We start from the raw sequence: 13,322 nt of genomic DNA, 5'->3' as shown, positions 1-13,322 counted from the left end.
GCCCTGCTCTTCGCCACCGGCGCATCAGCTCGGCCCTGCCGGCCATCCGTAATCCTCAGGGTGGCAGGGGCAGGTGCAACCACCTTCCCTGCTGCAGCTAAACTGGGACACTGGGACCTTTTGTGTCCCCTCTGATTGCACTGAAAGCAAATCAGATCCGATGCTGTAACCGTAGTAGCAGGGGCCGTACAATCCCTACTCATATGCCCAGTCCGACCGCACTTGTAGCAGCCGGAACTCCCTGCCTTGCACGCCCCCTCGTGCAATCTCCCACACTTGCCACACCGACCGTGGCTCTGCTGACCCCTGGACCTGTGATCTGAAACCTTGGGCTTTTTGCCCACACTGCCTAAACCCGAAACCGCCTTCGGTTTCCTCTTCTTCTCCATCTCGAGATCAATCTCCCTCTCTCTGGCTCTAGCAATCATGTCGTCCAGCGTTTTGCAACTGGACCGGCTCACAAACATACGAATTTCACTCCGCAACATCTCGTGATAACGGGCCTTCTTCATCTCCTCATCGGCTGCATACTGAGGAACAAGAAGGGCCCTCTCCCTGAACTTGGCGGTGATCTGCGCCACTGTCTCGGTAGTCTGGGTAAGATCCTGGAACTCCCTAGCTAACTGTTGCACCTCGATGACCGGTGCAAACTCCGCTCTGAACCTGGTAGAGAAATCAGCCCAGGTCATGGCATCCAGTGCCGCATCATCCCCGATGGCATGTCCGACCTCCTCCCACCAGTCTCGTGCCCTGTCCTTCAGAAGACAGGACGCCAATCTGACCTTGTCCCCCTCGGGACATCTGCTAGTGCGGAATGCGTTGGCCACATCCGCCAACCACCTGGTACTCGCTATGGGGTCCCGCGCCCCATGATAGTCTAGAGCCCCGCATGCCCTGAACTCCCTGAACGTAAGTGTGCGAGACCCCATCACGGCCGCCATCTCGGCACGGAAAGTACTCAACCTCTCATCCATCAGCTCTAAAATACCCTCCTTGATCGAACCGAAGATCACAGGAGTCTGCTCTAGTATGATGCGGGTAACCTCAGAAGAAAGGAACTCCCGAGTCTGCTCATCCATCCGCCCGGCCTCCGGGCCTGATCCCGATCCTGATCCCCCTCCGGCATCTGAACTGCCGGCTGCTGGCCTCTGATGCAAAACTACCATTCTGAAATATATCATAACAAAATCAGAACACTGAAATATCTCAAGGGATCATGATACTACTACTAGCTTCCTGGTCTTGTCTTGGCCTTCCTTAATTCGAGTACGGATCCTCTGCTTTCAGTAGTATGGGCCCCTACTACCTTCCACATCTATCCGTACTTTCCTCAAGAACTGCCTTGACTCCACCAAGTCACTTCTACTACTGCCGTTCTCTGCTACTCTCATCCTAGGCTTGCCCTAGAGAAAACTCAAGCTCAATACGACTGGTCCTCAGCTGCTGTAGGTCTCCTCGTTCTGCCAGGTAGCCACCACCTGAACACCATCACATGTGATGAGGATCGGATAATCCTTCAAGTAAAAGATCCGTCCCTACAACGGTTGGACTCAAACAAGAGCTGCGCAGTAGGGCCAGTTCCAGCATTCTGGGATTATTCAAACCTGATTACATGTGGTGTAACGTGTCCACCTAATGGCTAACTTCCATTACTCGGAACCCCACCAAGCACGAAGCAAGCAGCATTCGGATAAGGGAAACAGACTCCAGCACAACTATTCTTATACAAGAAACTGTACTAGCATAGGATGCTAAGCTCATACTATCAGGCATAACCTAAACAGGCTATCCTACTGCTGTCTACTCAATTCTAGCATGCAATATTCATAAAGCTGTAACACATAAGCAGGCACATAAGGCATACCCTAGATCCTTAGTCCTACACTAGCATGCTGTTCTACTGAAACTGAAACTGAACAAATAAGTTGTATGGGTAATTTGGGAGTACTTACTTGAGCTCGGCTGACCGCATGCACACACATCTATCTTGTTAAAACAATTCTTTCTTTCTAAGTGTTTTCAAAATTCTTTTTGTAAAACATTTTTATTTTATTAAAATCTTTTATTTCCCTTAGTTTGAGTTCAGATACACCCGAAAGTGTATCCGAATCCCTCAAACCAGGGCTCTGATACCAACTTGAAACGATCCTAAAATACGACCCAAAAATTTTCGTTTTTCAATATAATCAAACCATAATATAAGTGTCATAACGTAAATCATACGCGGTGTATCCTTAAAACATAATAAAGTACGGTGCGGAAGATTGTATCATACTACATCAATTTCAAATATCAAAAGTTATCCACAGGATAAAAGCTGTGCTGTAGTGTGTGTGCGATGCTGTCACCCCGAGCTCTTCCCTTTGCTTGCGGAAGTACCTGAAACCAAAACTGAAACTGTAAGCACGAAGCTTAGTGAGCTCCCCCAAAATACCACATACCATACAATAACATATAAACACATATTGGGCCTTGCCCACTGCATCGGGCCGAAGCTCGGAAACTGCATCGGACCGAAGTCCGGAACTGACTGGGACCTTGTCCCCTGCATCGGACCAAAGTCCGGAACTAACTGCATCGGACCAAAGTCCGGAACTAACTGCATCGGACCAAAGTCCGGAACTAACTGCATCGGACCGAAGTCCGGAACTGACTGGGACCGTGTCCCCTGCATCGGACCGAAGTCCGGAACTGACTGAGCATAGCATAGCATATCATCTAGCATGAACAAATATACTGCATACTGCGTCGGGCTGTAGCCCGGAACACATAACATAAAGCACATAAAACATAGCGCATAAATCCTATCTGAACCACGAAGGCATCAAACATACTAATTACTACATCGGACCGAAGTCCGGAAACTACTGCTAACTGGACGGGCCGACATTGTGGCCATAGACCCGTCCCTACTGGAGGGAAACTCACCTCGTAAGCTAGCTGATGAGTGTGTGGCTCGGAAAGCTAACGGCTGTTGCTTCTAAATCTCCTCGGCTACAAATCCATAAACACACTCAATCAAATACTAACACTACACTTGGGGGTAAAATGACTCTTTTACCCTTGGTCAAAGTCAACTCACTCTGGGCTGACTCGCCGAGTCGGGCTACCCAACTCGCCGAGTCCTAGTCTCATCTCTCAGCTCTTCATGCTGCTATTCGTCGAGTGTGGCATCGACTCGACGAGTACTCTCTGGATCCAAGAACTCAGACAATCTTCATCCGACTCTCCGAGTCGTATGAACAGACTCGACGAGTTGTTCTTGATCCCCAAGAAGATTGCCTTGGACTCGCCGAGTTGTATGAACAAACTCGCCGAGTCCCTCCATCACTGAGTCTACTCTCAACTCGCTGAGTCCACATCCCGACTCACCTCGCCCACTCGACACTGATAAAACTGAAGGACTCGGGACTCGCGACCCGACTCGTCGAGTCGTTCTTTCCGACTCGCCGAGTCGCCGCCATGCAACTGATTTTTACTTGATTTTGTTTGAATCCAATGCATACAATTGATAGATCTGAGTCCAATAAGCTGTTTTACCACGTAAAGTTTCCAACTTTACGTGCACAACCTCATGAATAAGGGAAATAAGGCTAAAAGATGCATAAGATGGGTAGATCCATGGTCATCATGCAATATAACTCCAAAAAGACAGTAGATCTGGGCTCTACAACACCCCAACATTCAGATCCATAGATATATCGACTTAATAAAACGTTCATGCAAGAGAAAGGCTTGAAACAAGCACCAATTAGCTCTTAGGAGAGCTCTAATGGAAGTTTAAAGCATATAATAAGATGGAACTCCGAAAATTCCTCAATAAACTCTGATTTGGCCTTGGATCTTTGCACTCCAACCCTTCTCCTTGCTTCTTCCTTCTTCTCCTTCTTCACACCTTCACAAGGAGGGCACCAAACACAAATAAGCTCTTCAATGGAGGTTTGGGGCTCTAACACTGTGTTCTCAGGGTGAGGGAGGCGAGAATGGGGGCTATAAGGTGGTATAAATAGTGGGCAACCCGGGGATTTAGGGTTTCACCCAGACGGATGGACTCGCCGAGTCCATATTATGAACTCGTCGAGTCGCCGGCTCCCGCGTGCCCTCAGACGCGACCCGACTCGGCGAGTCAGGCTAGAACTCGCCGAGTCCCTCTAGAAAACTCACTATAATTACCAATAAATCAACATACCGGGAACGGGTCGTTACAATTGCAGTGCACACACCGTAGTCAGTTAGCCTGGGAATGTTCGACTCTGATAATGATATTATGTTTTGAATTAATACTCGAGAATTTATGTTATGACTTATGATACAGTTTTTATAAATATGATTCTAGTAATGCTTTTAAAGAAATTTTTGGTCGTGATTTTTGGGTTGTTACAAGTTGGTATCAGAGCCTTGGTTTGAGGGATTCAGATATGCATTCGAGTGTATTTGAACTCAAATTAAGGACACGATAAAGGAGTTTCAAAAGAAAAACATTTTTGAAAATGGGTTTTGGAAAAAGAACATAGAAAGAAAAGATTTTTTTTTGAAAACGAGAAAAAGGGTGTGGTGCATGCAATCAGCCGAGCTCAAGTAAATACTCCCAATTTACCAATACAAGTTATGTGATTATTTTCAATATCAGTTTCAGTGTCAGTTTCAGTTCAGTTTCAGTTCCAGCTTCAGTAAAACAGCATGCTAGAATAGGACTAAGAATCTAGGATGATGCCTTATGTGCCTGCTTTATGTGTTCCAGCTTGATGAGAATTGCATGCTAGTAATGAGTAGACAGTAGTAGGATAGCCTGTGTAGGCTATGCCTGAAAGTATAAGCTTAGCATTGTATGCTAGTGCAGTTTCTTGTTATGAGAATTGTTTTGCCTAAGTATGTTTCCTTTATCCGAATGCTGCTTGCTTTGTGCTTTGTGGGACTCTGAGTGATGGGAGTTAGCCATTAGGTGAATACGTCGCATCACATGTGATTAGGGTTGAATAATCTCAGAGTGCTGGATTTGGCCCTACTGCGCAGCTCTCGTTTGAGTCCAACCGTTGTAGGGACGAGTCCTTTACTTGAAGGATTATCTGAGCCTCGTCACATGTGATGGTATTCAGGTGGTGACTAATTGGCATTACAAGGAGGCCTTCAGCAGCTGAGGACTGTTTGGGTAGAGTTAGAGGTTCCCTAGGGCAAGCCTAGGATGAGAGTAGCAGAGATCAGTAGAAGAGTAAAGGGGACTTGGTGGAGTGAGGTAACTCTTGAGGAAAGTACGGATAGATGTGGAAGGTAGTAGGGGCCCATACTACTGAAAGCAGAGGATCCGTACTCGATTCAAGAGGGGCCGAGGCGAAACCAAGGAACTAGCAGAGTATGTGAGAGATCCCTCAGCAGTAGTATGTAATTGATCGGGGATTGTTATATTTTCAGCATGGTGACGTTGCGCGAGATATCAGTTGGCAGTTCAGGTGCAGGGGAGGGGTCTGGCTCGGGTTTTGGAGCCGGGCAGCTTGATGATCAGATGAGGGATTTCATTTCCGCAGAGATTATGCGCAACATCATTGATCAGACTCCAGTGATTTTCGGTTCAGTTAGAGAGGCCATTGTGGAGCTCATGGACAGTCACCTTAAGGCCTTAGGGGTCGGGGCAGTTTCAGGACAGTTTGAGGCTCATATAGAGCCTGATTCTGATGGATCCCAGGGATCCATCAGAAAGGGGAGTCCCATTTTTAGCACTTGTCATCCGGGGTCGGGAGTGAGTGGTCCCCCTTACCCCCAAGAGGGTTCCCTGCGGGATTGGATTGCTGCAGAGGTTTCGCGGGTTCTCCAGGAAGAGTTACCAAACACCATCGGGCGTATCACCGATAGTGTGTGGTCGACGGGATTGAAAGGCGGACCTCAGCTGTCCAGGCAATGGGTGAAATGGTCACTATGACCCATGAGCGGGAGATTAACTCGGATAGTCAGCTTGGGAAGAGGAAGCGGTCTTCCGGTCTAGTTCGGCAAGATGGGCAGTCGGACACTGTCGAGGTGGGTGTCAGAAGCCCGCAAGGTCGAGATAGTTGCTCGAGGGAGAAGGGAGCACGAGCTGGCGTGCACAGCAAGTCTAAGTGCGGCAGATGCGGATGGAAGGGTCACAAACGTCAGGAATGCACAGTAGAAGTAGAGTTATGCCATCGTTGTCATCAGCCTGGCCATGTTAGGGTGAATTGCCCCGTTCAGCGGTTGGGACAGCCTTATTGCCATAGTAGAGTTCGAAAATCAAAGAGATTTGAGGATCCTTCAGATCAGGTTGTAGGTATGATTCTTTTCCCTCTATTTTACTATTCACAACATTATTGCTATGTTGCTGCATTGATGTCAATAAACTTATGTGTGGTGTTAGTGTGGCTTGTTTGTGATTATGATATATGCCTTTTGCATACCTCGGAGAATTGGTTGGTAGATAGGGGATGTGCTCTTATGAAGAAGGTTTCGGAGAATGTAGTAACTGTAGCATGGTTGGGAGAGATTTGGTTCGTTTCGCTAGTTCGGAGTGGTTAGTGTTGGAATGGATTGGTTAGATCCCTAGCTATGGCAGGCTTAGGTTCCTTAGCAGGATGATTATGGAATGACAACAAGGATCGGGATCTCTTTTGAGTGTGAAGCCGCAAGGGATAAGCAGGATCAAAGTGGGGGAGAACCCTCCGGGTATATTTGGATAAGAGTCTCGTAGACTCAGAATGAGTGCGCGGCCTCTAAGAAGAAAGGGTAGTAGCTTAGTGATGGATGGATTGAGAAGTTCAGAATTAGGAGTTCGAGAACTTTTCCCAGTAGTTAGTTCATGTAATCGAGATGGTTAGAAGCTGGTTGGGAATCCAAGATTGAGGGCCACCTGTTGGACGCATGAGAGTCGGAATGAAGACCCTGAGAACGGGTAGCAGGAGATGTTTTAGCATTGGTAGCCAGTGTCTGAGGCAGCATGCATATTGCGTAGATTCAGGAGTTGGGAGGTTGGAAACCTCCCAACAATAGCTTCTTGTATCCAGATTAGTAGACGGTTGGTTTGGGAACCAAGCCGGAGAATTCCTCGACGAAGCACTAAGTATATCAAGGATATAAGATGTCGAGGATGATGCAGAATTCAAAGACTGAGGGCTGGTTTGAGAAATCGGGATGAAGAATCACTAGCGGGACTAGGGATAGTCAGGATGTCCTCGGGATGGTACTAGTAGTGTTGTAAGCCTGCGGGGGTAGCCGTAGCATTCACTAGCAGTCAGATAGTAGTAGAGTGTTGTAAGTCTGCGGGGGTAGCCGTAGCATTCACTAGCAGTCAGATAGTAGTAGAGTGTTGTAAGTCTGCGGGGGGTAGCCGTAGCATTCACTAGCAGTCAGATAGTAGTAGAGTGTTGTAAGTCTGTGGGGGTAGCCGTAGCATTCACTAGTAGTCAGATAGTAGTAGAGTGTTGTAAGCCTGCGGGGGTAGCCGTAGCATTCACTAGTAGTCAGATAGTAGTAGAGTGTTGTAAGCCTGCGGGGGTAGCCGTAGCATTCACTAGTAGTCAGATAGTAGTAGAGTGTTGTAAGCCTGCGGGGGTAGCCGTAGCGTTCATTAGCAGCCAGATAGTATTTGAGACTTGTGAATCCGCGGGTGTAGCCGTGGCTTTTATCAGATTGGTGGCAGCATGAGCGCGTGGCCGAACGCGGGAATGTAGTAACTCCCACCCGTTCGGGTGAAGCGGTGGGAATATGGGAATCCACGGATTAGATTCGGATTTCCCAAATGGTTCAGTTATGGCTAAGTCAGCGAGTCTTGGCTATAGATCGTCACATCAGTTATGAGATCAGAGTAGCAGTGGACCGTTGAGGTTCGGGTATGTTAAGGGCTACCGTCAGTCTGGGAGCCATCATGTTATTAGTCATAGAATGGATGATGTCAGGATGTGAAGTATGGACCCGATCGGTTGGATCGGAAGGTTGTTAGAGCCTCAGTGACAGGATAACTAGTGGAAACTAGTCCTTGAGGAAGATTTCATTCAGAAGTCGTGGAAGCGACTAGGGGAGGAGTCCCTTGACTCCACAGTTGGACTTGAGTTTAGTGTTTCAGGCAGCTCGGTGATTCAGCCAGATCAGCGTTTCAGGCAGTTTAATGTTTCAGGCAGGTTCGGTATTGCAGACAATTCAGTGTTAGAAAGGTTTCGGAGTTTTGGGTCAGTATTGTATTTGAGTTGGAATACTAGTGTTGACGGTATAGTTGGTTGATGTGGAAATGACAAGTCTCTCTTAGCAGGATCAGTTGAGCCTTCGGCCGAGTATAAGTGACATGTAAAGATAGCTAGGCAAGTAGCTTTTCTTCGGGATGAAAGACTCGAGTTAGTAGGAGTTGAGTAATCAGATGGGATATAAGCAAGCTATTCCCAGTAGCATCGTTTCAGTATGAGCGGAAGAATGGATAGAACAGTTATAGATAGTCGAAGTATTTTCAGGAGTCGCTGGAAGCGACTAGGAGATTGCGAAGGGGTGTAGTAACCGGTAGGGTTCGGTAACCCAAATATGGAGACGTCAGTAAGGATCGGGGGGTGCTCGGCACCAAGTTATGTCAGATAGGGGCGTCGGTGGTTGTTGGCGGTATTGACCCGTACTGGAATTGGCGGGGGTGATAGAGTTAGTGAAGCATAGGACCTTCACAGTTACAGAGAAATAGTTGGTTATAGAACCTTGCCTTGGGAAGGCAAGGGATTTGCGCAAGGACAGGAAGGGGTGAACCCCTATAGGTTCAGTTCAGTACTCGGTGAGTACCAGAAGGATTGCCAGTTGAGTAAGTTGGGTCTCCAGGATGTTCAGGGTCAGGGTTGACCCGAGGTGTTATCTGCAGGGATTAAGGTTAGTCGGAAGGATCGAGCAAAAGCCAGCAAGGGTAGGCAGCTGGTGTTGGAATAGTTGGTTGGGTTTAGAGGCAGCTCGCAGGCAGTGGGCCATAGCAGACTTCGAGGACGAAGTTTAGTTTAAGTGGGGGAGAGTTGTAACACCCAAAGTTTCGAAGACCAAGAAAGGAAAGAAAACCCTAAGTTTAGGGGTCGACTCAGCGAGTCTAAGGAGGGACTCGGCGAGTCCGAGCGGGATCCGGGTCGGGGAGTAAGTGACCGACTCGGCGAGTCGACCAGGGTGACTCGGCGAGTCTGGTCTGTGAGTGGAAAACCCTAAATTCGGGACTTGGGGCCTATATAAATGTCTTAATCTTCTTCCCAGGGTTGCTTACTGCCTCTTAAGCCCTGGATATCAAACCCTAGCCGTCATATCTCCTAGTGGAGCCTTGGAAGGTGCTTTAAAGCTTGGAAAAGGAAGAAGGAACTTGGAGGAGCAAGAAGGAGCTATAGATCTGGGATTGTGAGTTCAATTTGAGCACTTGGAGGTAATAAACTAGTTCCTGGACCCTTTTTGCACCTAGATCTATGTGTGGTTGTTGGGGCTCTTTTGCCATAATGTTATTACTTTGGGTTAGAAGCCGGATCTGGAGTTGCTACTTCAGATTCAAGTGTTTTAGGGCCTGGAGAAGCATAAAGTATCAGCCTTTGTGTCGATTTTGAAGTCCCTTGGCCTTACACCCTAGTTAATGGCGTATCTTGCCTAGATCTCCTTCTCTACACGTAAAGTTTGCAACTTTACGTAAGGAATAGACCTTAAAAGAGTGGATCTACAGTTTGGAGTCCATGCATAACTCAAAGGTCCTCTGCATGTATGTAGAACCGAATGGACTCGGCGAGTCCTTCGAGTGGACTCGGCGAGTAGCTTGAAGATGAGGAGGAACTCGACGAGTAGGATGAACAACTCGTCGAGTCGGATGAAGTTAGGCATGGACTCGGCGAGTTGGATGAGCAACTCGGCGAGGTGGTTGAAGATTGTCTAGGACTCGGCGAGTCATGGACTGACTCAGCAAGTCGGGTCGCGAATAAGAAAGACCCTGAGTTTATGAACTCGGCGAGTCTTTAGGAAGACTTGGCGAGTAGGGTTGACCTGGAAGGTTGACTTCAACCAGAGTTGACTTAGTTGACTGTCAGACTAAGTGTTATATGTATATTGATAGCTCGGAGAGCTGGAGGAGCAGCGGATCAGGGGATTGTCGAGTAGCAGCCAGAGAATTATCAGTAGGGTTCAGCAGTCTCAGGTGAGTTTCCTTCCAGTAGGGACGGGTCTAAGGCCACAATGCCGACCCGTCCAGTTAGCAGTAGTTTCCGGACTTCGGCCCGATGCAGTAATTAGTATGTTTGATGCCTTCGTGGCTCAGACAGGATTTATGTGCTATGTTTTATGTGTTATGTGTTATGTGTTCCGGGCTACGGCCCGATGTAGTATGCAGTATATGTGTTCATGCTAGTTGATATGTTATGCTATGCTATGTTCAGTCAGTTAGCCCGGACTCCGGTCCGATGCAGGGGACAAGGTCCCAGTCAGTTTCCGGACTTCGGTCCGATGCAGGGGGCAAGGCCCCAGTTAGCCCGGACTTCGGTCCGATGCAGGGGACAAGGTCCCAGTCAGTTTCCGGACTTCGGTCCGATGCAGGGGGCAAGGCCCCAGTTAGTCCGGACTTCGGTCCGATGCAGGGGACAAGGTCCCAGTCAGTTTCCGGACTTCGGTCCGATGTAGGGGGCAAGGACCCAGTTAGTCCGGACATTGGTCCGATGCAGTGGGCAAGGCCCAGTATGTGCTTTATATGTTTTTGTATGGTATGTGTTAGATTGGGGGAGCTCACTAAGCTTCGTGCTTACGGTTTTCAGTTTTGGTTTCAGGTACCCAGTTTTCAAAAGAGGAGCTCGGGGAGATTGCAGTGCACACACCGTAGTCAGTTAGCCTGGGAATGTTCGACTCTGATAATGATATTATGTTTTGAATTAATACTCGAGAATTTATGTTATGACTTATGATACAGTTTTTATAAATATGATTCTAGTAATGCTTTTAAAGAAATTTTTGGTCGTGATTTTTGGGTCGTTACAAATTAATAAGAGAATAGGTAAATTAATGTGTGAGCTTGTTTGAGAAACCAACAAACAAGAGCTTAATTGAATCACCCACCTGATTAACCAATTACAAATCTTATTTAATCCAAATAATTGAACTAGGGAATTAATTAGTTTAAACAATTGGCCACTGCTTGAATTAATTAATTTTCTAAGGATTAATAATAACAAACTTGAAACTAATCACACTAATCGGTAGCCAATGCCAATTAATCCATTGCACTTGTCATAAAATCAACCATAGGCATAAATGATTCAAACCTAAACAGAAGTCCTCTTTATTATTGAATTTAGTTGATTTTTATTTGCTTAGCTCTTAGTTTCTTAGTTTATGTTTTAGTTAATTGTTTAAGTTTCTAGTCTTGCAAAACTAGAGAAACCCCCCTTTCTATTACTTGTTTTATTTAGATAATATTAGCATTTCTTTTAATTGTTTACCATTCCCTGTGTTCGATGCCCTACTTACCTGAACTAAACTGCTAATCGATAGGTACACTGCCTTTCGTGTGTTCATCTTTATGATTAAGTTAGTAGGATTAAAACTAGTGCGTTTCACACACATCAAGTTTTTGGTGCCGTTGCCGAGGAACTGTTCCAAAATTAATCTAATTCCTAATTTTATCGATCCTTTGTGTGAGTTTTCTGACACAAAGTTAATTTATTTCAGTCAGATAGTTAGTAGTTTAGGTTTTAAAATCTGTTAAAATTTCTTTCTTTAGCTTTGTTTTTTTTAAATCACAAGTTACTCGCCGAGTGCATTCACACCTACTCGGCGAGTAGCCTGCTGTTTGACATTTATTTTTCTATTTAGTTAAGATGCACTTTTTTTGTTCTTTTTACGTGTTTATCTTGTTTTATTTCAAGACTTTCATGACCAGAGGATCAAACACTCCATTGGTACCCTCGTTTGAAGACCCGAAATCTGCATTGAGAAAGAACAGAGGCAAGGACGTGGAGAGCTCAAATACACCTACTAAGTCACCTTTGTCTAATTTGAAGACTGTTTTTGGAAAGAAAAAGAGCAGCAAATCAGGAGCATCCAGCGCATCTTTAGGAAGCGAAGACCCGATCAAGGAAGACACCGAGTACGAAACTGAGGAGGAAGAAGTACCTACATACGGGCACGACTCCGATTCCGATGACGAGTTAGCTCTTACCATGGCTCACATTGATGAAATTCCCATGGGAGAGTGGAAGAAGAGGATCCACGATGATACCGGCCCGAGACTTGTGTAACCCGCAATTCCCGCTACTGCTACTTTCGAACTAAAGGGCCACATACTCACTCAACTAAAGGAGATTCCTTTCTATGGAAAATACCACGAAGATTACAAGCACTTGGATGAAGTCAATGATGTAGCTGATTACTTTAATGTTCCAAATGTGCCTCGTGAGACCCAGCTACTTCGCATGCTCCCAGTTACATTCAAAGGTGCTGCAAAAGATTGGCTTAAGTCACTCCCTCCTGGGTCAGTCACCACATCGGCCAAGATGAAAGAAGAATTTATTGATCACTTTTGCCCACCTTCCAAAATAGCCAAGTTGAAAAAGGCCATTGCTAACTTTGAACAACAAGCTGGAGAGTCACTATATGAAGCTTGGGAGAGGTACAAGAGCCTGCTAAGGAATTGCCCACACCATGACCTTAATAGCCAACAAGAAGTCTCCATCTTCAATGATGGAGTCAATGTCACAACCAGGCAGTTACTTGACTCGCAAGGCCCGCTCACAAAGAAGCCACCCCCGATGATCAAGGAATTGATTGAAGAATTCTCTAAGTTTTCTAGAGAATACCATAATCTAAGAAATGATATACTAGGGGAGCCGCCTATGCAGCTACAGAAGACTTGTCAACGGTCATGGCTATGTTAAAAACCATGGATAGGAGGATGGATAGATGGATCAAACGATCCATGCTATTCGGGTGGGTTGTGAGAATTGCAATGGGCCTCATCTTACTAGACACTGCGACTTGGATGAAAATGGAAACAAAAAGGTGCAAGTTTGTTACTCAAGTGGGGACCGATATGATGAAGATTGGCGCAACCCAAAGAAGGAGTGGCTCCCTTATGACAAGTACAAGAAGGCTAAGGAGGAGAAGTACAAGCAAAAGGGAAGGGGTTTTTACTAAAAGGAGGAGCCGACACAAGAAAGAAAACCAAGTTTGGAAGTGATGCTCACCAAATTTGTAGTTGCTTCAGAAAAGAGACACAATGATCATGATGCTGCAATCCAAGAAACAAAAACCATACTTAGAAATCAGCAAGCATCTATCCACAACATTAAAACACAACTTGCGCAACTTGCTCAACAAATCAACCAAAGATCACCAGGTGAACTAGCTAG

General features: G+C 46.3%; 1 non-coding gene across 1 annotated transcript; it reads right to left on the bottom strand.

Annotated features, from left to right (window-relative positions):
* Nucleotides 1-12,515: 12,515 nt before the first annotated feature.
* On the bottom strand, nt 12,516-12,622 carry LOC145013516 (small nucleolar RNA R71). The gene has a single exon (XR_013665070.1). It is a non-coding gene; the product is annotated as a small nucleolar RNA R71 (small nucleolar RNA).
* Nucleotides 12,623-13,322: the final 700 nt, after the last annotated feature.

Source organism: Lactuca saligna, chromosome 8 (genome assembly GCF_052625555.1).
Source record: "Lactuca saligna cultivar CGN05327 chromosome 8, ASM5262555v1, whole genome shotgun sequence".
In the NCBI taxonomy this organism is placed as follows: domain Eukaryota; kingdom Viridiplantae; phylum Streptophyta; class Magnoliopsida; order Asterales; family Asteraceae; genus Lactuca; species Lactuca saligna.
Note: the sequence above shows the minus strand (reverse complement) of the source record. Positions and strands in the feature narration are given on the sequence as shown.